Source organism: Callionymus lyra, unplaced genomic scaffold (assembly GCF_982586985.1).
Source record: "Callionymus lyra unplaced genomic scaffold, fCalLyr1.hap1.1 HAP1_SCAFFOLD_296, whole genome shotgun sequence".
Lineage (NCBI taxonomy): Eukaryota > Metazoa > Chordata > Actinopteri > Syngnathiformes > Callionymidae > Callionymus > Callionymus lyra.
This window is the reverse complement of record NW_028258697.1, coordinates 17,358-39,425: the sequence shown is the minus strand read 5'-3', so window position 1 is coordinate 39,425 and position 22,068 is coordinate 17,358. Positions and strand designations below refer to the sequence as shown.

Below are 22,068 nucleotides of genomic sequence, written 5' to 3'. Positions count from 1 at the left end.
AATGTGTTCATAAATGATGTGTTCAGTGAACATAACATATTTCTGGCTGTTTTCATTTGCCTGTGTGTGTAGCTTAGTCTGTGATATAGAAAACAGTTTCTGTCAAAGCTTTCATTAATCTCATAAATGGCTGATCAGTTAAACATCAGCCAGGTTTGAGGATGTACTTCACTCCACAGCCGTCAGTGTTGCTTGTTCTTTCACTGCCCTTTTTGTGAGGTCACCAAATTCAGACCAGCACAGATGGACAAAACCCAACAGCACATACAAAGCCACTTGAGAAAGGCAATCATCATGGAGGTGTGTACAGTATATGTTTAGTTAGTTCCTCGTATATTGCATCATAAAAGTCTAACCGTTTACATTTTTATGTTTGACAGACTATCCGATACACAGATGTGGGCTGCAGACCAGAACCTCACGTCCATTGTCATGTGCGTGTCAATGTGTGTCAATGCGCGCGTGTGTCAATGTGCGTCAATGCTTGCGCGCGTGTCAATGTGCGTCAATGCTTGCGTGCGTGTCAATGCGTGTGCGTGTGTCAATATGCTTGCGCGCGTGTCAATGTGCGTCAATGCTTGCGCGCGTGTCAATGTGCGTCAATGCGCGCGTGCGTGTCAATGTGCGTCAATGCGCCCGTGCGTGTCAATGCGTGTGCGTGCGTCAATATGCGCGCGAGTGTCAATGTGCGTCAATGCTTGCGCGCGTGTCAATGTGCGTCAATGCTTGCGCGTGTCAACACACAACACACGCACGCACACATTAAACAAATGCGCACACCCACATTAAACAAACGCGCACGCACACATAAAACACACGCATGCATACACAGACATGCACTGACAAACGCACACACACACGGTGACATGCAAACATAAAACACACGCACGCACGCACACATAAAACAAACGCGGATTTTATAGGTTTGTTTGTGATGTGTAGTTATGCGTTTGTGTGCATGTCATTGGTGTGTGTGCGCATGTGTCAGTGTGTGTCTGCGTGTGCGTGCGTGTGTGTGTTTTATGTGTGCATGTCACCGTGTGTGTGCGTGTGTCAGTGCATGTCTGTGTGTGCATGCGTGTGTTTTGTGTGCGTCCGCGTTTGTTTTATGTGTGCGTGCGTGCGTGTGTTTTATGTGTGCATGTCACATGAAACAAATGCGCGCACGCACACATAAAACAAATGCGCGCATGCACACATAAAACAAATGCGCGCATGCACACATAAAGCAAATGCGCGCATGCACACATAAAACAAATGCGCGCACGTCACATAAAACAAATGCGCGCACGCACACATAAAACAAATGCGCGCACGCACATATTAAAGAAATGCGCACGCGCACACAAAACAAATGCGCAAGAGCACACAAAACAAATGCGCGCGCACAGATAAAACAAATGCACACGCACACAACACACGCACGCACACATTAAACAAATGCGCACACCCACATAAAACAAACGCGCACGCACACATAAAACACACGCATGCATACACAGACATGCACTGACAAACGCACACACACACGGTGACATGCAAACATAAAACACACGCACGCACGCACACATAAAACAAACGCGGGTTTTATAGGTTTGTTTGTGATGTGTAGTTATGCGTTTGTGTGCATGTCATTGGTGTGTGTGCGCATGTGTCAGTGTGTGTCTGCGTGTGCGTGCGTGTGTGTGTTTTATGTGTGCATGTCACCGTGTGTGTGCGTGTGTCAGTGCATGTCTGTGTGTGCATGCGTGTGTTTTGTGTGCGTCCGCGTTTGTTTTATGTGTGCGTGCGTGCGTGTGTTTTATGTGTGCATGTCACATGAAACAAATGCGCGCGCGCACGCACACATAAAACAAATGCGCGCATGCACACATAAAACAAATGCGCGCATGCACACATAAAACAAATGCGCGCATGCACACATAAAGCAAATGCGCGCATGCACACATAAAACAAATGCGCGCACGTCACATAAAACAAATGCGCGCACGCACACATAAAACAAATGCGCGCACGCACATATTAAAGAAATGCGCACGCGCACACAAAACAAATGCGCAAGAACACACAAAACAAATGCGCGCGCACAGATAAAACAAATGCACACGCACACAACACACGCACGCACACATTAAACAAATGCGCACACCCACATAAAACAAACGCGCACGCACACATAAAACACACGCATGCATACACAGACATGCACTGACAAACGCACACACACACGGTGACATGCAAACATAAAACACACGCACGCACGCACACATAAAACAAACGCGGATTTTATAGGTTTGTTTGTGATCTGTAGTTATGCGTTTGTGTGCATGTCATTGGTGTGTGTGCGCATGTGTCAGTGTGTGTCTGCGTGTGCGTGCGTGTGTGTGTTTTATGTGTGCATGTCACCGTGTGTGTGCGTGTGTCAGTGCATGTCTGTGTGTGCATGCGTGTGTTTTGTGTGCGTCCGCGTTTGTTTTATGTGTGCGTGCGTGCGTGTGTTTTATGTGTGCATGTCACATGAAACAAATGCGCGCACGCACACATAAAACAAATGCGCGCATGCACACATAAAACAAATGCGCGCATGCACACATAAAACAAATGCGCGCGCGCGCACACAAAACACACGGATGCACACACAGACATGCACTGACACACGCACACACACACGGTGACATGCACACATAAAACAAACGCGGACGCACACAAAACAAACGCGCACGCACACATAAAACACACGCATGCATACATAGACATGCACTGACAAACGCACACACACACGGTGACATGCAAACATAAAACACACGCACGCACGAACACATAAAACAAACGCGGATTTTTTTTAGAATAGAATAGAATAGAAAAGCTTTATTCATCCCCAGAGGGGAAACACACTTTCACAACATCGCAGATTAAAAAAAAATATATAGGTTTGTTTGTGATGTGTAGTTATGCGTTTGTGTGCATGTCACTGGTGTGTGTGCGCATGTGTCAGTGTGTGTCTGCGTGTGCGTGCGTGTGTGTGTTTTATGTGTGCATGTCACCGTGTGTGTGTGCGTGTGTCAGTGCATGTCTGTGTGTGCATGCGTGTGTTTAATGTGTGCGTGCGCGTCTGTTTTGTGTGCGTCCGCGTTTGTTTTATGTGTGCGTGTGTTTATGTGTGCATGTCACCGTGTGTGTGGGCGTGTGTCAGTGCATGTCTGTGTGTGCATGCGTGTGTTTTAGGTGTGCGTGCGCGTTTCTTTTATGTGTGCGTCCGCGTTTGTTTTATGTGTGCGTGCGTGCGTGTGTTTTATGTGTGCATGTCACCGTGTGTGTGTGCGTTTGTCAGTGCATGTCCGTGTACGCATGCGTGTGTTTTATGTGTGCGTGCGCGTTTGTTTTATGTGGGTGTGCGCATTTGTTTAATGTGTGCGTTCGTGCACAGTAAATTTCCAAGTGTCAAAAAGGAAGTGTTAATGTATTTTAACTATTTCATAGACTGGTTTAACTCTTCCAGATGTAACACAACAACAACAGGTGTAAAACGTGGCTCCTCCCCCTGCAGTGCTGTTGTCAATATCCAGAGTTAAAACCCAGGTGTTATTTATTCAGTGTAAAAAGTGAATGAACACTGTCAAGGGTCAATTTAACAATATTCAGTGTTAATATCTTAATATGCTCCGCCCATTTCAAATGATCCAGAAGTTTCTAGAGTAATTGGACCTCATGGACCACCGCCATGTTTCCATTGGTAAAGACTGTGGTAAGTCTCTCCATCTGCTGACTTATATTTAAATGAATTAAACGATTTATACAATTGTATTCACCGTGACTGTACTACCATTCGCTTTTTAGACTTCTAATGTAGATGAATTGCTATGTGGTTCACCAACATTAAGTTACATTCTATTACTTGTAATGCGGTACAGTTAACCTGCGCAGTGAACACCACGTGTAGACACTTGTAACCAATACCACTATGGATTATTGTGTATATTCGGTTTATGGTGCTCGCTCAAAACAACAGATGTATATGCTGTCTGTACATGCGCGCGCCAGTAAGTACGGTAGTTCATTCCCGCGCCACTCCCCCTCTGTCAGGCTTTAGTTTTTAGTAATGTAACCCAGCCGTTTATTTGTCGTTTTATGTTTCAATTATTTTCACTGGAAGTATATAATTAAACCCAGTTGTTATTTTCGTGTTTTATGTTTTATTACTTTTCAATGCATGTATCGCATCAAGACACTGTCGCTTTAAGACGGCCATTGTTTTTTACCTGCGTTCCACGGATGAGACGCGTGGTGTTCAGATGCTTCAGCGGCTCAGAGACTGAGACACGTGTAAGTAAGTAAGTAAGTAAGTAATATTTATTTATATAGCGCTTTTCGAGACCAGGGTCACAAAGCGCTTTAACAATCAAAAACAATACTCAAAACAGTACATACTTCAAAGATCAAGACAACACCGAGAACAACAAGTTCGAGAAATTCAAGGAAAAGCCTGAACAAATAGAAACGTCTTAAGATGTTTCTTAAAGGAGTCAGTAGACTCCATCAAGCGCAAAGAGAGAGGAAGATTGTTCCAAAGCTTAGGAGCAACAGCCTGAAAAGATTTCTCTCCTCTGGTCCTGAGCCGTGTGCGTGGAACCATCAGTAGATTCTGATCCACAGACCTCAGAGACCGAGCTGGGGTGTAAGGCTGGATCAGATCAGTGATGTAAGGAGGAGCCTGACCATGAATAGCTCTGAAAGTAAGAACCAGAATTTTAAAGTTGATCCTGAAAGAAACTGGAAGCCAGTGAAGAGTTTTAAGGATCGGAGAAATGTGAGTTCTCCTACTTGAGCGGGTCAGAATTCTCGCTGCAGAGTTCTGAATCAACTGCAGACGAGACAGCTCCTTCTTGTTAAGACATGAAAACAAACCGTTACAATAGTCCAGACGAGAAGAAACAAACGCATGGATTACAAGCTCCAGATCATGTTGTGACAACATTTTCCTAAGTTTAGAGATTTTTCTCAGTTGAAGGAAACAGTTTCTGGTCAGTTTTCTGCAGTGTTGAACAAGAGACATGTCTTTATCAAATACAACACCCAGGTTTCTCAGGCTCAGTTTGACAGACTGACCTAAGTCACCCAAGTACTGACTCAACCATGGAATCTTATCATCAGGAGCAATCACCAGAGTTTCAGTTTTGTCCACATTAAGCTGTAAAGTGTGCCAACGCTCCTGCAATTTTACTGAATACACTCGCTTATCACTCCTAGGTGAGCCTAAACAAAACGTTTATATTATTGTTTATATTGCTGTGTGTAAATGAATGTTGTGTCGAAGCAGCTATTTAAGTTTTTGTGTGAAACTTGAAGCATTGTTTTATAACTTTATTCAAGTGTATATTTTCGATAGTATTTTATATTGTACTGTTTCACTTTGTTTTGAAAGTAAGTTGCACTTTATATTTTGTTATCGCGTGGTGTTCAGATGCTTCAGCGGCTCAGAGTTCACCGCATCTGTTATTTAACACGCCGATTAAACGTTCGTGCTGTTGTATGGTTAACAAGCGTTGAATGTGTTGAAGGTGCCGTAGCTAAGAATCTTGAATATTAATAAAATAAATCGCCTACCATGACCCACCAATATAGCAAACTTTTTATTGGAATATAAATATATTTTCGTCCTTCAAAATAACAAACAAAATACGTGTGTGAGTTACATTATAATTAAAAAAGCTAAGTTTTAGCGAACTAGCTCTCGTGTTAACGCACCACAGAAAGTTACATTACACGCAATGAAACATTATTTCTGAGTCTTAAAGCAATAATGATATCTTACCTCAATAGACGAGTGACGCGCACCTGATTCCGTCAAGTTATGCACAAACGTGAGGATAAAATGCGATCGATCTTTGTCAACAAGTGTGACGTCATCATCCGGAAGTTGCGTATGCGGCAATTTGAAAACTTTTTAGCTGACGCTAAATTTAAACCAAACTTAACTCGGTCTTTATACAAGCACGCATCTACTATTGTATTCATGGCGCTTTTAAACAAACAAGCACAATATCTCATTGTATTCCTGTGGTGTGACGTCACCGCTGCAGGATCAGTTGATTAGCATGTGTGACGTCACCCCTGCAGACTCGTGATTAATGTTGACAAACGTCACGTAGACGCTCATAATCGCAGCTAAATAAAAAGAAAACATATGTCCATAAACGCAATCTCAATGAAAGCTTCTATTTTCATAGAAAAGCGCACCGGATTATAAAGAGGATCAAGCGAAATAGCACAGACTTTATTTTACTCATTCATAAAACAATGTCAACATTATGGAGTTGAAACACCTAAAAATATACAATATAGTCACTTTTACAGGACCTTTTAAGCATGTTTTAATCCGCGAGAGCTTCTTGACTTCCGCGATGCGTAAACAATCCAAGCTCCAAAAAATTAAAATTAAGCATTTTTACCGATTTATATTCACTCTGTACCTCCTTAAAGTGGTTTGAGGTCGTTAAGCACAATCAGGATTAGAATCACACTGTTGACATTAAACATTTCAAATGAGCTTCATAGTTGTAGAATTACGGTAGCCAAATGAAACAGCGACACGTCACGTTACCAAGGCAACGAAGAGATGGGCGACGCGTCAAATGTAACCCGGGTCGTTTGAATCCGACGTCGGGGGGTGCTCTGTATAATACTGGGTGACCCGTGCGTGTCAATGCGTGCGCGCGTGTCAATGTGCGTCAATACGTGTGTGTCAATGTGCGTCAATGTGCGTCAATACGTGTGTGTGTGTCAATGTGCGTCAATGCGTGCGGGTGTGTCAATGCGTATAGACGTGTGTTTATATGTGTGTACATATATGTGTGTATGTGTATAGACGTGTGTGTGTATATATGTGTGTGTATGTGTATAGACGTGTGTGTGTATATATATGTGTGTATGTGTATAGACGTGTGTGTGTGTATATATGTGTGTGTATAGACGTGTGTGTATATATATGTGTGTATGTGTATAGACGTGTGTGTATATGTGTGTATGTGTATAGACGTGTGTGTGTGTGTGTGTGTGTGTGTGTATATATATATACGTGTGTGTGTTTATATATGTGTGTATGTGTATAGACGTGTGTGTGTATATATATGTGTGTATATGTGTGTATGTGTATAGACGTGTGTGTGTGTATATGTGTGTATGTGTATAGACGTGTGTATATATATGTGTGTATATGTGTGTATGTGTATAGACGTGTGTGTATATATATGTGTGTATGTGTATAGACGTGTGTGTGTATATGTATATGTGTGTATGTGTATAGACGTGTGTGTGTGTGTGTGTGTGTGTATATACTGTATATATATTGTAACGATCCTGTTTGTTCTGTTCATTAATGTTGCGGGCACTTTAAGAAGGTGAGTCTGTGCGCATGCGCAGTTGTTGTTAGAGAGATTTCGCGTTCAACTAGTGGTGTGAAGAACGAGCGGCGTTGGTTGTGGCCGAAACAATAACCTCTCTGTGAGTACAGCGAACAAAGAAACAATATCTGTGCAAGACAACCGTCTGGTCATGTGTGGAGGACCAAACGTTACATTGGTGTCAGAAGCGACTTTTTCGGACCTGCTCCTGAGGCGAAGCTAACGGTTATTAGCAACGAACTTTGCTAACGAACGTCCCCGGTATGTACGGGAAAGTGAAGAGCGAAAGTGAGGAGATGGACGTTGGTGCGAGACGACGGGACCATGCTCAACAGTTAAGAGACGCTGTGTTACAACTCTCAGAAGAAGAATGTGCGTCAATGCGTGCGCCAATGTGCAGCAACTGGGCTTCATCAAGTATCAAACAGATCACACATCACACCTACCATGATTTTGTTCAATGAGATGAAAACTTATTTGATGTTCAATCCAGTGTTCAGGTTGACTTCAGTGCTTATGTTTTAGTAGAAGTGAAGCTGTGGTGCTTTAGTTTAATACATGGACACAGCACTAAACTTTGTTGTTGGTTGTTAGTTGTTTTTTTAGATTTTGGGATCAACCGTCACTTTTTAGTAATGGGAGAATTATTTCTCTGCACTGTGCGAGTCGTCCCAGAGCCATTGTTCAGCCTGAAGCCAATACGTTTTTAGGTTGAAAAGTTTGCCCCCCTGAAAAAATGTAATGCCCCCCCTTAAATGTTTTTCTGCAGCCGGGTCTGTCAGTGTTATACTAGATCCACTCAGTATAAACTGTTGTCAACATTGAAGTCAAATCATCTCCAGAAATGATACTTTGTGATGAAGTCTTAATGTTAAAAGAGACAAATGTAATAATATCTTTAATGAATCAATTCATGTACATTTATATCAAACCTGCTATTCCCTGCATGATGGGATCAGAAACACTAGAATTCTACTTTCTCGGGACGTTTTAGATTTACAACGACGACATCATTAAAAGTGTGAACTGCAGTCACACTGCAAGTTTATGTCCATAATCCTTAGATATTCTCTCCAAATGAGAACAATTTAACAGAAGAGTTTAACATTACCTTGGCTGTAGTCATGCTCTGTAGACAGAAGCTTCACCTGCACAGGTGATCTCATTAGCTCGTCCTGTCTCTCCACCTGCACGCAAAGCAACTTGTACTCTCTGCTGCCCTCTAGTGTTGCTAAAACGATTTATTATGTCCAATAAACAAACCTACAGAAAGACTTAACAGTGTGGGTCTTTCTTTTTATTTCAAGGGTCCCCATTTTATCTCAAACATCAATATAGCTAATATTTAACACTAATTGGTAAATATCAAACATGTATGCTTCATTACAGTTGAAACAATTGTTCTCTGGTAACAAATATTTATCATTAAACATGTGTGTTCATGTATGATCCATGGCACTCATCATGATGGACAAATATGATGGAAAAACATTCTATTAGTGTCAGTACAGTACACGAGGTTGGAAATCAACCACGCATTTGCGCATGCGTTGTCCACCTACAAGGAGGTTTATAACGGTCAGACGCGGAAGAATCTACGAAACTATCACTGATAGATTCTCAAAAATCATCTGATATTAAATGATCTTTTCTCTCAAGGATAAGGATGTTGAAGGAGTGACGTCACAGTGTCCACTGTTGAAGGATAAGGATGTTGAGTGTCCAGCTGGAAGGAGCACAGGTACATGTTGTGGTTTATTAAAGTCTCTTTTCATTTTATTGACATCGGTAAATGTAACGCTAAGTTTAAGTGAAGGTATCAAGACCTGTCGCCCTTCCCAGCTATCTTCTAAATAATCCACGGAGGAAAAATTCAGAAAAAAAAGTCTTATATAGATCCAGAGCGGTCCGTAATAGGAACAAAAAAACAAAACAGGCACTCGGGGCGAAGGCAGGGCACTTCTGGAGATCGGGGTCCCAACAGCAACTAAAACAAAAAGACAAAAGGACTCACTTGAGTAAATAAAAGTGCTGACAACGTCAGGAGTATCCAAAGGATTATCCAGTTGTGATTCAAAGGCGAGGAGCGAGATCGAAAGGACAGCCAACCTGGTCTGGAAACGCAATACTCTGGCGAGTTCTTCCGGGTAGAGACGCTCCTTATCAATGGGAAGAACCCGCCACTCCATCATCCCCAGCCGCGCACCTGCCAGCGTCTGTCACTCAAAACACAGGACACATGAAAACGGAAAACCACCTTCAAAATAAAACAAAAGAACATAAGCATGACACTTGTATGTTGATTCTATCAAATGTATTCTGCCTATTTTAAATGTTGACCTTTTTTCTTATAAGAGTAACTGTCGGGAGTCTTGATGTAAAACGTCACTCAAATGTGTCATTTATTTATTTCTCTCACAGGATTCAGAGTCAATGTTCATTGCACAGAATTTCCATCTCCGTCCTGCACTGTCTGTGATGATGGAACTTACATGGACAAATTGAACCGAGAGAAACATGGTTTCAAGTGTCTCGTCTGTACTGAAGGTAAAGTTTGTTCTTCACTAGAATGATGAGTTGGTCAGTATGTAGATGTGATGTAGAATTTGTTATTGACTAACAGGACTGAGAGAGATCAGATCCTGTACCTTCACAGCAAACACCAAGTGTGAACCTCTGGAGGGTTTTTTCTGTGTGGACGGCTCAGTGGACACATGTGTGGCAGCACAGCAACACTCCACATGTGAACCAGGACAGTTCATCATCAGAGCAGGCGAGTTTCACATCCAACATGTGAAATGCAAGAGTGCAGAAACTATAAGACACACACAATGTTCTTCACAGGAACGTCCTCCACAGACACTGAGTGTGGAACCTGCAGTGAAGGAACATTTTCAAATGGAACGTTCACGTCATGTCAGGATCACAAACAGTGAGTGAAGCTTCACAAATGTTTGCTCCAGATGTTTTCTTCTAAACTGTCTCCACTTGTCTTTGTAGATGTTCAACATATCTACGAGAAGGAACTATTTCTTCTGACTCTGTATGTCGAGAAGGTTTGACACCAGGAGAAGTGGCTGGAATTATTGTTGCTGTGATCGTTCTACTGATCACATGTTCTGTAGTTTATTGGTATAAAAAAAAGAAAAAGAGGTAAAAAACAAATGCATTCATAAAAATCACATTATTATATTGATTTGTGTTTATCTGGAGTCATTTCCTTGAATTATTTTTCTCCTTAACCAGATGGAAAAGAGTTCAAGAGAAGAAGGAAGGTATGTAAGAATGTTTTTTAGTCATTTATCAAAGTGATTTAATGTTTAAATGTAATGTTGATTAATTTTGCAAATGTCATCACTTGTACAATTAAAATGAATGTCAATTTTGGTTTAATATCTTCAGCACTGCAGTATTTGTGCATCAGAGAAACGATCATTATTTCTTATTAGGAGGTGGCAGTGGGAATGAATGAATGTATGGATTCAACGGAGCATCCGTGAGAATTTCAATTAGTTTGAGCTTTTTTTTTAATCTAAACTGACTTATTTTTTTCTTGTCTTAGATCAATTTATTCATCTGAGAATAAGTCCGATGAAGTGGAACATGTTCCACTGATGGTAGAACCCGGGGAAGACCCAGAACACACTGAAGAAGCATGTTCCTCCACTGGGCTGGAAACACAGGGGGGTCCTCCAGAAAGAGCTGGACGATGTAACTGGGGAGAAGAAAGTATGGACCTCTCTGCTGAAGCTGCTGCCCCCGTGACAAGAATCCAGATAAACAGACCAGAGATAGCAGACGTTGAATATGAACTAATTGGACACGAGGATATTAAAGTAGATTGTTCAGTCATTCAATAGAATGTTTGAGTTTTATACAACATGAAAAATGTGTTCATAAATGATGTGTTCAGTGAACATAACATATTTCTGGCTGTTTTCATTTGCCTGTGTGTGTAGCTTAGTCTGTGATATAGAAAACAGTTTCTGTCAAAGCTTTCATTAATCTCATAAATGGCTGATCAGTTAAACATCAGCCAGGTTTGAGGATGTACTTCACTCCACAGCCGTCAGTGTTGCTTGTTCTTTCACTGCCCTTTTTGTGAGGTCACCAAATTCAGACCAGCACAGATGGACAAAACCCAACAGCACATACAAAGCCACTTGAGAAAGGCAATCATCATGGAGGTGTGTACAGTATATGTTTAGTTAGTTCCTCGTATATTGCATCATAAAAGTCTAACCGTTTACATTTTTATGTTTGACAGACTATCCGATACACAGATGTGGGCTGCAGACCAGAACCTCACGTCCATTGTCATGTGCGTGTCAATGTGTGTCAATGCGCGCGTGTGTCAATGTGCGTCAATGCTTGCGCGCGTGTCAATGTGCGTCAATGCTTGCGTGCGTGTCAATGCGTGTGCGTGTGTCAATATGCTTGCGCGCGTGTCAATGTGCGTCAATGCTTGCGCGCGTGTCAATGTGCGTCAATGCGCGCGTGCGTGTCAATGTGCGTCAATGCGCCCGTGCGTGTCAATGCGTGTTCGTGCGTCAATATGCGCGCGAGTGTCAATGTGCGTCAATGCTTGCGCGCGTGTCAATGTGCGTCAATGCTTGCGCGCGTGTCAATGTGCGTCAATGCTTGCGCGTGTCAACACACAACACACGCACGCACACATTAAACAAATGCGCACACCCACATTAAACAAACGCGCACGCACACATAAAACACACGCATGCATACACAGACATGCACTGACAAACGCACACACACACGGTGACATGCAAACATAAAACACACGCACGCACGCACACATAAAACAAACGCGGATTTTATAGGTTTGTTTGTGATGTGTAGTTATGCGTTTGTGTGCATGTCATTGGTGTGTGTGCGCATGTGTCAGTGTGTGTCTGCGTGTGCGTGCGTGTGTGTGTTTTATGTGTGCATGTCACCGTGTGTGTGCGTGTGTCAGTGCATGTCTGTGTGTGCATGCGTGTGTTTTGTGTGCGTCCGCGTTTGTTTTATGTGTGCGTGCGTGCGTGTGTTTTATGTGTGCATGTCACATGAAACAAATGCGCGCACGCACACATAAAACAAATGCGCGCATGCACACATAAAACAAATGCGCGCATGCACACATAAAGCAAATGCGCGCATGCACACATAAAACAAATGCGCGCACGTCACATAAAACAAATGCGCGCACGCACACATAAAACAAATGCGCGCACGCACATATTAAAGAAATGCGCACGCGCACACAAAACAAATGCGCAAGAGCACACAAAACAAATGCGCGCGCACAGATAAAACAAATGCACACGCACACAACACACGCACGCACACATTAAACAAATGCGCACACCCACATAAAACAAACGCGCACGCACACATAAAACACACGCATGCATACACAGACATGCACTGACAAACGCACACACACACGGTGACATGCAAACATAAAACACACGCACGCACGCACACATAAAACAAACGCGGGTTTTATAGGTTTGTTTGTGATGTGTAGTTATGCGTTTGTGTGCATGTCATTGGTGTGTGTGCGCATGTGTCAGTGTGTGTCTGCGTGTGCGTGCGTGTGTGTGTTTTATGTGTGCATGTCACCGTGTGTGTGCGTGTGTCAGTGCATGTCTGTGTGTGCATGCGTGTGTTTTGTGTGCGTCCGCGTTTGTTTTATGTGTGCGTGCGTGCGTGTGTTTTATGTGTGCATGTCACATGAAACAAATGCGCGCACGCACACATAAAACAAATGCGCGCATGCACACATAAAACAAATGCGCGCATGCACACATAAAACAAATGCGCGCATGCACACATAAAGCAAATGCGCGCATGCACACATAAAACAAATGCGCGCACGTCACATAAAACAAATGCGCGCACGCACACATAAAACAAATGCGCGCACGCACATATTAAAGAAATGCGCACGCGCACACAAAACAAATGCGCAAGAGCACACAAAACAAATGCGCGCGCACAGATAAAACAAATGCACACGCACACAACACACGCACGCACACATTAAACAAATGCGCACACCCACATAAAACAAACGCGCACGCACACATAAAACACACGCATGCATACACAGACATGCACTGACAAACGCACACACACACGGTGACATGCAAACATAAAACACACGCACGCACGCACACATAAAACAAACGCGGATTTTATAGGTTTGTTTGTGATCTGTAGTTATGCGTTTGTGTGCATGTCATTGGTGTGTGTGCGCATGTGTCAGTGTGTGTCTGCGTGTGCGTGCGTGTGTGTGTTTTATGTGTGCATGTCACCGTGTGTGTGCGTGTGTCAGTGCATGTCTGTGTGTGCATGCGTGTGTTTTGTGTGCGTCCGCGTTTGTTTTATGTGTGCGTGCGTGCGTGTGTTTTATGTGTGCATGTCACATGAAACAAATGCGCGCACGCACACATAAAACAAATGCGCGCATGCACACATAAAACAAATGCGCGCATGCACACATAAAGCAAATGCGCGCATGCACACATAAAACAAATGCGCGCACGTCACATAAAACAAATGCGCGCACGCACACATAAAACAAATGCGCGCACGCACATATTAAAGAAATGCGCACGCGCACACAAAACAAATGCGCAAGAGCACACAAAACAAATGCGCGCGCACAGATAAAACAAATGCACACGCACACAACACACGCACGCACACATTAAACAAATGCGCACACCCACATAAAACAAACGCGCACGCACACATAAAACACACGCATGCATACACAGACATGCACTGACAAACGCACACACACACGGTGACATGCAAACATAAAACACACGCACGCACGCACACATAAAACAAACGCGGGTTTTATAGGTTTGTTTGTGATGTGTAGTTATGCGTTTGTGTGCATGTCATTGGTGTGTGTGCGCATGTGTCAGTGTGTGTCTGCGTGTGCGTGCGTGTGTGTGTTTTATGTGTGCATGTCACCGTGTGTGTGCGTGTGTCAGTGCATGTCTGTGTGTGCATGCGTGTGTTTTGTGTGCGTCCGCGTTTGTTTTATGTGTGCGTGCGTGCGTGTGTTTTATGTGTGCATGTCACATGAAACAAATGCGCGCACGCACACATAAAACAAATGCGCGCATGCACACATAAAACAAATGCGCGCATGCACACATAAAACAAATGCGCGCATGCACACATAAAGCAAATGCGCGCATGCACACATAAAACAAATGCGCGCACGTCACATAAAACAAATGCGCGCACGCACACATAAAACAAATGCGCGCACGCACATATTAAAGAAATGCGCACGCGCACACAAAACAAATGCGCAAGAGCACACAAAACAAATGCGCGCGCACAGATAAAACAAATGCACACGCACACAACACACGCACGCACACATTAAACAAATGCGCACACCCACATAAAACAAACGCGCACGCACACATAAAACACACGCATGCATACACAGACATGCACTGACAAACGCACACACACACGGTGACATGCAAACATAAAACACACGCACGCACGCACACATAAAACAAACGCGGATTTTATAGGTTTGTTTGTGATCTGTAGTTATGCGTTTGTGTGCATGTCATTGGTGTGTGTGCGCATGTGTCAGTGTGTGTCTGCGTGTGCGTGCGTGTGTGTGTTTTATGTGTGCATGTCACCGTGTGTGTGCGTGTGTCAGTGCATGTCTGTGTGTGCATGCGTGTGTGTGTTTTATGTGTGCATGTCACCGTGTGTGTGCGTGTGTCAGTGCATGTCTGTGTGTGCATGCGTGTGTTTTGTGTGCGTCCGCGTTTGTTTTATGTGTGCGTGCGTGCGTGTGTTTTATGTGTGCATGTCACATGAAACAAATGCGCGCACGCACACATAAAACAAATGCGCGCATGCACACATAAAACAAATGCGCGCATGCACACATAAAACAAATGCGCGCGCGCGCACACAAAACACACGGATGCACACACAGACATGCACTGACACACGCACACACACACGGTGACATGCACACATAAAACAAACGCGGACGCACACAAAACAATGTGCGTCAATGCTTGCGCGTGTCAACACACAACACACGCACGCACACATTAAACAAATGCGCACACCCACATTAAACAAACGCGCACGCACACATAAAACACACGCATGCATACACAGACATGCACTGACAAACGCACACACACACGGTGACATGCAAACATAAAACACACGCACGCACGCACGCACACATAATGCGTGTGTTTTGTGTGCGTCCGCGTTTGTTTTATGTGTGCGTGCGTGCGTGTGTTTTATGTGTGCATGTCACATGAAACAAATGCGCGCACGCACACATAAAACAAATGCGCGCATGCACACATAAAACAAATGCGCGCATGCACACATAAAGCAAATGCGCGCATGCACACATAAAACAAATGCGCGCACGTCACATAAAACAAATGCGCGCACGCACACATAAAACAAATGCGCGCACGCACATATTAAAGAAATGCGCACGCGCACACAAAACAAATGCGCAAGAGCACACAAAACAAATGCGCGCGCACAGATAAAACAAATGCACACGCACACAACACACGCACGCACACATTAAACAAATGCGCACACCCACATAAAACAAACGCGCACGCACACATAAAACACACGCATGCATACACAGACATGCACTGACAAACGCACACACACACGGTGACATGCAAACATAAAACACACGCACGCACGCACACATAAAACAAACGCGGGTTTTATAGGTTTGTTTGTGATGTGTAGTTATGCGTTTGTGTGCATGTCATTGGTGTGTGTGCGCATGTGTCAGTGTGTGTCTGCGTGTGCGTGCGTGTGTGTGTTTTATGTGTGCATGTCACCGTGTGTGTGCGTGTGTCAGTGCATGTCTGTGTGTGCATGCGTGTGTTTTGTGTGCGTCCGCGTTTGTTTTATGTGTGCGTGCGTGCGTGTGTTTTATGTGTGCATGTCACATGAAACAAATGCGCGCACGCACACATAAAACAAATGCGCGCATGCACACATAAAACAAATGCGCGCATGCACACATAAAACAAATGCGCGCATGCACACATAAAGCAAATGCGCGCATGCACACATGAAACAAATGCGCGCACGTCACATAAAACAAATGCGCGCACGCACACATAAAACAAATGCGCGCACGCACATATTAAAGAAATGCGCACGCGCACACAAAACAAATGCGCAAGAGCACACAAAACAAATGCGCGCGCACAGATAAAACAAATGCACACGCACACAACACACGCACGCACACATTAAACAAATGCGCACACCCACATTAAACAAACGCGCACGCACACATAAAACACACGCATGCATACACAGACATGCACTGACAAACGCACACACACACGGTGACATGCAAACATAAAACACACGCACGCACGCACACATAAAACAAACGCGGATTTTATAGGTTTGTTTGTGATCTGTAGTTATGCGTTTGTGTGCATGTCATTGGTGTGTGTGCGCATGTGTCAGTGTGTGTCTGCGTGTGCGTGCGTGTGTGTGTTTTATGTGTGCATGTCACCGTGTGTGTGTGCGTGTGTCAGTGCATGTCTGTGTGTGCATGCGTGTGTTTAATGTGTGCGTGCGCGTTTGTTTTGTGTGCGTCCGCGTTTGTTTTATGTGTGCGTGCGTGCGTGTGTTTATGTGTGCATGTCACCGTGTGTGTGGGCGTGTGTCAGTGCATGTCTGTGTGTGCATGCGTGTGTTTTAGGTGTGCGTGCGCGTTTCTTTGATGTGTGCGTCCGCGTTTGTTTTATGTGTGCGTGCGTGCGTGTGTTTTATGTGTGCATGTCACCGTGTGTGTGTGCGTTTGTCAGTGCATGTCCGTGTACGCATGCGTGTGTTTTATGTGTGCGTGCGCGTTTGTTTTATGTGGGTGTGCGCATTTGTTTAATGTGTGCGTTCGTGCACAGTAAATTTCCAAGTGTCAAAAAGGAAGTGTTAATGTATTTTAACTATTTCATAGACTGGTTTAACTCTTCCAGATGTAACACAACAACAACAGGTGTAAAACGTGGCTCCTCCCCCTGCAGTGCTGTTGTCAATATCCAGAGTTAAAACCCAGGTGTTATTTATTCAGTGTAAAAAGTGAATGAACACTGTCAAGGGTCAATTTAACAATATTCAGTGTTAATATCTTAATATGCTCCGCCCATTTCAAATGATACAGAAGTTTCTAGAGTAATTGGACCTCATGGACCACCGCCATGTTTCCATTGGTAAAGACTGTGGTAAGTCTCTCCATCTGCTGACTTATATTTAAATGAATTAAACGATTTATACAATTGTATTCACCGTGACTGTACTACCATTCGCTTTTTAGACTTCTAATGTAGATGAATTGCTATGTGGTTCACCAACATTAAGTTACATTCTATTACTTGTAATGCGGTACAGTTAACCTGCGCAGTGAACACCACGTGTAGACACTTGTAACCAATACCACTATGGATTATTGTGTATATTCGGTTTATGGTGCTCGCTCAAAACAACAGATGTATATGCTGTCTGTACATGCGCGCGCCAGTAAGTACGGTAGTTCATTCCCGCGCCACTCCCCCTCTGTCAGGCTTTAGTTTTTAGTAATGTAACCCAGCCGTTTATTTGTCGTTTTATGTTTCAATTATTTTCACTGGAAGTATATAATTAAACCCAGTTGTTATTTTCGTGTTTTATGTTGTATTACTTTTCAATGCATGTATCGCATCAAGACACTGTCGCTTTAAGACGGCCATTGTTTTTTACCTGCGTTCCACGGATGAGACGCGTGGTGTTCAGATGCTTCAGCGGCTCAGAGACTGAGACACGTGTAAGTAAGTAAGTAAGTAAGTAATATTTATTTATATAGCGCTTTTCGAGACCAGGGTCACAAAGCGCTTTAACAATCAAAAACAATACTCAAAACAGTACATACTTCAAAGATCAAGACAACACCGAGAACAACAAGTTCGAGAAATTCAAGGAAAAGCCTGAACAAATAGAAACGTCTTAAGATGTTTCTTAAAGGAGTCAGTAGACTCCATCAAGCGCAAAGAGAGAGGAAGATTGTTCCAAAGCTTAGGAGCAACAGCCTGAAAAGATTTCTCTCCTCTGGTCCTGAGCCGTGTGCGTGGAACCATCAGTAGATTCTGATCCACAGACCTCAGAGACCGAGCTGGGGTGTAAGGCTGGATCAGATCAGTGATGTAAGGAGGAGCCTGACCTTTAAAACGGATAAAACCGGAGTCCGTTTCCGTCGCTCCAACACGACGTCACCTCCGGGTCTTAATACTTTGCTTTATGGAGAAAAAAGGATCAATTCAGAGTGTACGGTCGTTTATTCACCGCTTCAAAACAAACAAACATAGAAACTTTTACGATCGATCGGACTCGCTCTTTGCCGGCAGCTGTACAGGTCAATAGCTCCGGGAAAGACGGTCCCTGGTTATGGGTTGTCTCTACATTTAAGGGAAAGTTTCCTGTCCAGGGGGTCGCCTTTTCCGGGGCAGTGGTTCTGTTATGTTAACTTCTGTTTCGAGTCACCTGGAGAGTAACTTCCTTCCTTGCCTGTTGTGTGGGCAAGTTCCTTTGTCTTCCAGCCCCCCTCTTTTGGGTGTGTTCCGTGTTGCCCTTTTGTTTCACGTCCACAGGTGTGAACAGAGCAGACAGACAGTCCTTCATTAAATCGCTGAATAATCTCTAGTCTGTTTCAAGCTACCCTTGACACAGTGTATATCAGTATGCAAGTGAAATGTTGGTTGTGAATGTGTATTTAAACGTTTAAGCTCTTAGATGAGGCTAGTATTTTATACTCTATATTTTGATCATCTTTTTAGCATTAATTTAACTTATGGCGTATACGTATAGTGTAGAATAATTTCCAATCTAACACCATGAATAGCTCTGAAAGTAAGAACCAGAATTTTAAAGTTGATCCTGAAAGAAACTGGAAGCCAGTGAAGAGTTTTAAGGATCGGAGAAATGTGAGTTCTCCTACTTGAGCGGGTCAGAATTCTCGCTGCAGAGTTCTGAATCAACTGCAGACGAGACAGCTCCTTCTTGTTAAGACATGAAAACAAACCGTTACAATAGTCCAGACGAGAAGAAACAAACGCATGGATTACAAGCTCCAGATCATGTTGTGACAACATTTTCCTAAGTTTAGAGATTTTTCTCAGTTGAAGGAAACAGTTTCTGGTCAGTTTTCTGCAGTGTTGAACAAGAGACATGTCTTTATCAAATACAACACCCAGGTTTCTCAGGCTCAGTTTGACAGACTGACCTAAGTCACCCAAGTACTGACTCAACCATGGAATCTTATCATCAGGAGCAATCACCAGAGTTTCAGTTTTGTCCACATTAAGCTGTAAAGTGTGCCAACGCTCCTGCAATTTTACTGAATACACTCGCTTATCACTCCTAGGTGAGCCTAAACAATACGTTTATATTATTGTTTATATTGCTGTGTGTAAATGAATGTTGTGTCGAAGCAGCTATTTAAGTTTTTGTGTGAAACTTGAAGCATTGTTTTATAACTTTATTCAAGTGTATATTTTCGATAGTATTTTATATTGTACTGTTTCACTTTGTTTTGAAAGTAAGTTGCACTTTATATTTTGTTATCGCGTGGTGTTCAGATGCTTCAGCGGCTCAGAGTTCACCGCATCTGTTATTTAACACGCCGATTAAACGTTCGTGCTGTTGTATGGTTAACAAGCGTTGAATGTGTTGAAGGTGCCGTAGCTAAGAATCTTGAATATTAATAAAATAAATCGCCTACCATGACCCACCAATATAGCAAACTTTTTATTGGAATATAAATATATTTTCGTCCTTCAAAATAACAAACAAAATACGTGTGTGAGTTACATTATAATTAAAAAAGCTAAGTTTTAGCGAACTAGCTCTCGTGTTAACGCACCACAGAAAGTTACATTACACGCAATGAAACATTATTTCTGAGTCTTAAAGCAATAATGATATCTTACCTCAATAGACGAGTGACGCGCACCTGATTCCGTCAAGTTATGCACAAACGTGAGGATAAAATGCGATCGATCTTTGTCAACAAGTGTGACGTCATCATCCGGAAGTTGCGTATGCGGCAATTTGAAAACTTTTTAGCTGACGCTAAATTTAAACTAAACTTAACTCGGTCTTTATACAAGCACGCATCTACTATTGTATTCATGGCGCTTTTAAACAAACAAGCACAATATCTCATTGTATTCCTGTGGTGTGACGTCACCGCTGCAGGATCAGTTGATTAGCATGTGTGACGTCACCCCTGCAGACTCGCGATTAATGTTGACAAACGTCACGTAGACGCTCATAATCGCAGCTAAATAAAAAGAAAACATATGTCCATAAACGCAATCTCAATGAAAGCTTCTTTTTTCATAGAAAAGCGCACCGGATTATAAAGAGGATCAAGCGAAATAGCACAGACTTTATTTTACTCATTCATAAAACAATGTCAACATTATGGAGTTGAAACACCTAAAAATATACAATATAGTCACTTTTACGGGACCTTTTAAGCATGTTTTAATCCGCGAGAGCTTCTTGACTTCCGCGATGCGTAAACAATCCAAGCTCCAAAAAATTAAAATTAAGCATTTTTACCGATTTATATTCACTCTGTACCTCCTTAAAGTGGTTTGAGGTCGTTAAGCACAATCAGGATTAGAATCACACTGTTGACATTAAACATTTCAAATGAGCTTCATAGTTGTAGAATTACGGTAGCCAAATGAAACAGCGACACGTCACGTTACCAAGGCAACGAAGAGATGGGCGACGCGTCAAATGTAACCCGGGTCGTTTGAATCCGACGTCGGGGGGTGCTCTGTATAATACTGGGTGACCCGTGCGTGTCAATGCGTGCGCGCGTGTCAATGTGCGTCAATACGTGTGTGTCAATGTGCGTCAATGTGCGTCAATACGTGTGTGTGTGTCAATGTGCGTCAATGCGTGCGGGTGTGTCAATGCGTATAGACGTGTGTTTATATGTGTGTAGATATATGTGTGTATGTGTATAGACGTGTGTGTGTATATATGTGTGTGTATGTGTATAGACGTGTGTGTGTATATATATGTGTGTATGTGTATAGACGTGTGTGTGTGTATATATGTGTGTGTATAGACGTGTGTGTATGTGTATAGACGTGTGTGTATATGTGTGTATGTGTATAGACGTGTGTGTGTGTGTGTGTGTGTGTGTGTATATATATATACGTGTGTGTGTTTATATATGTGTGTATGTGTATAGACGTGTGTGTGTATATATGTGTGTATGTGTATAGACGTGTGTGTATATATATGTGTGTATATGTGTGTATGTGTATAGACGTGTGTGTATATATATGTGTGTATGTGTATAGACGTGTGTGTGTATATGTATATGTGTGTATGTGTATAGACGTGTGTGTGTGTGTGTGTGTGTGTATATACTGTATATATATTGTAACGATCCTGTTTGTTCTGTTCATTAATGTTGCGGGCACTTTAAGAAGGTGAGTCTGTGCGCATGCGCAGTTGTTGTTAGAGAAATTTCGCGTTCAACTAGTGGTGTGAAGAACGAGCGGCGTTGGTTGTGGCCGAAACAATAACCTCTCTGTGAGTACAGCGA

At 42.9% G+C, this 22,068-nt stretch overlaps 2 long non-coding RNA genes across 2 annotated transcripts; one reads left to right on the top strand and one right to left on the bottom strand.

Moving 5' to 3' along the window:
- Window positions 1-9,116: 9,116 nt before the first annotated feature.
- Window positions 9,117-20,501, bottom strand: LOC148057931 (uncharacterized). Its single transcript, XR_015710302.1, has 3 exons — window positions 20,426-20,501; window positions 9,510-9,616; window positions 9,117-9,387 (listed from the first exon to the last, which is right to left on the bottom strand). It is a non-coding gene; the product is annotated as an uncharacterized LOC148057931 (long non-coding RNA).
- LOC148057932 (uncharacterized) lies at window positions 10,245-10,853 on the top strand. The gene is made up of 3 exons (XR_015710299.1): window positions 10,245-10,332; window positions 10,401-10,553; window positions 10,647-10,853. It is a non-coding gene; the product is annotated as an uncharacterized LOC148057932 (long non-coding RNA).
- Window positions 20,502-22,068: the final 1,567 nt, after the last annotated feature.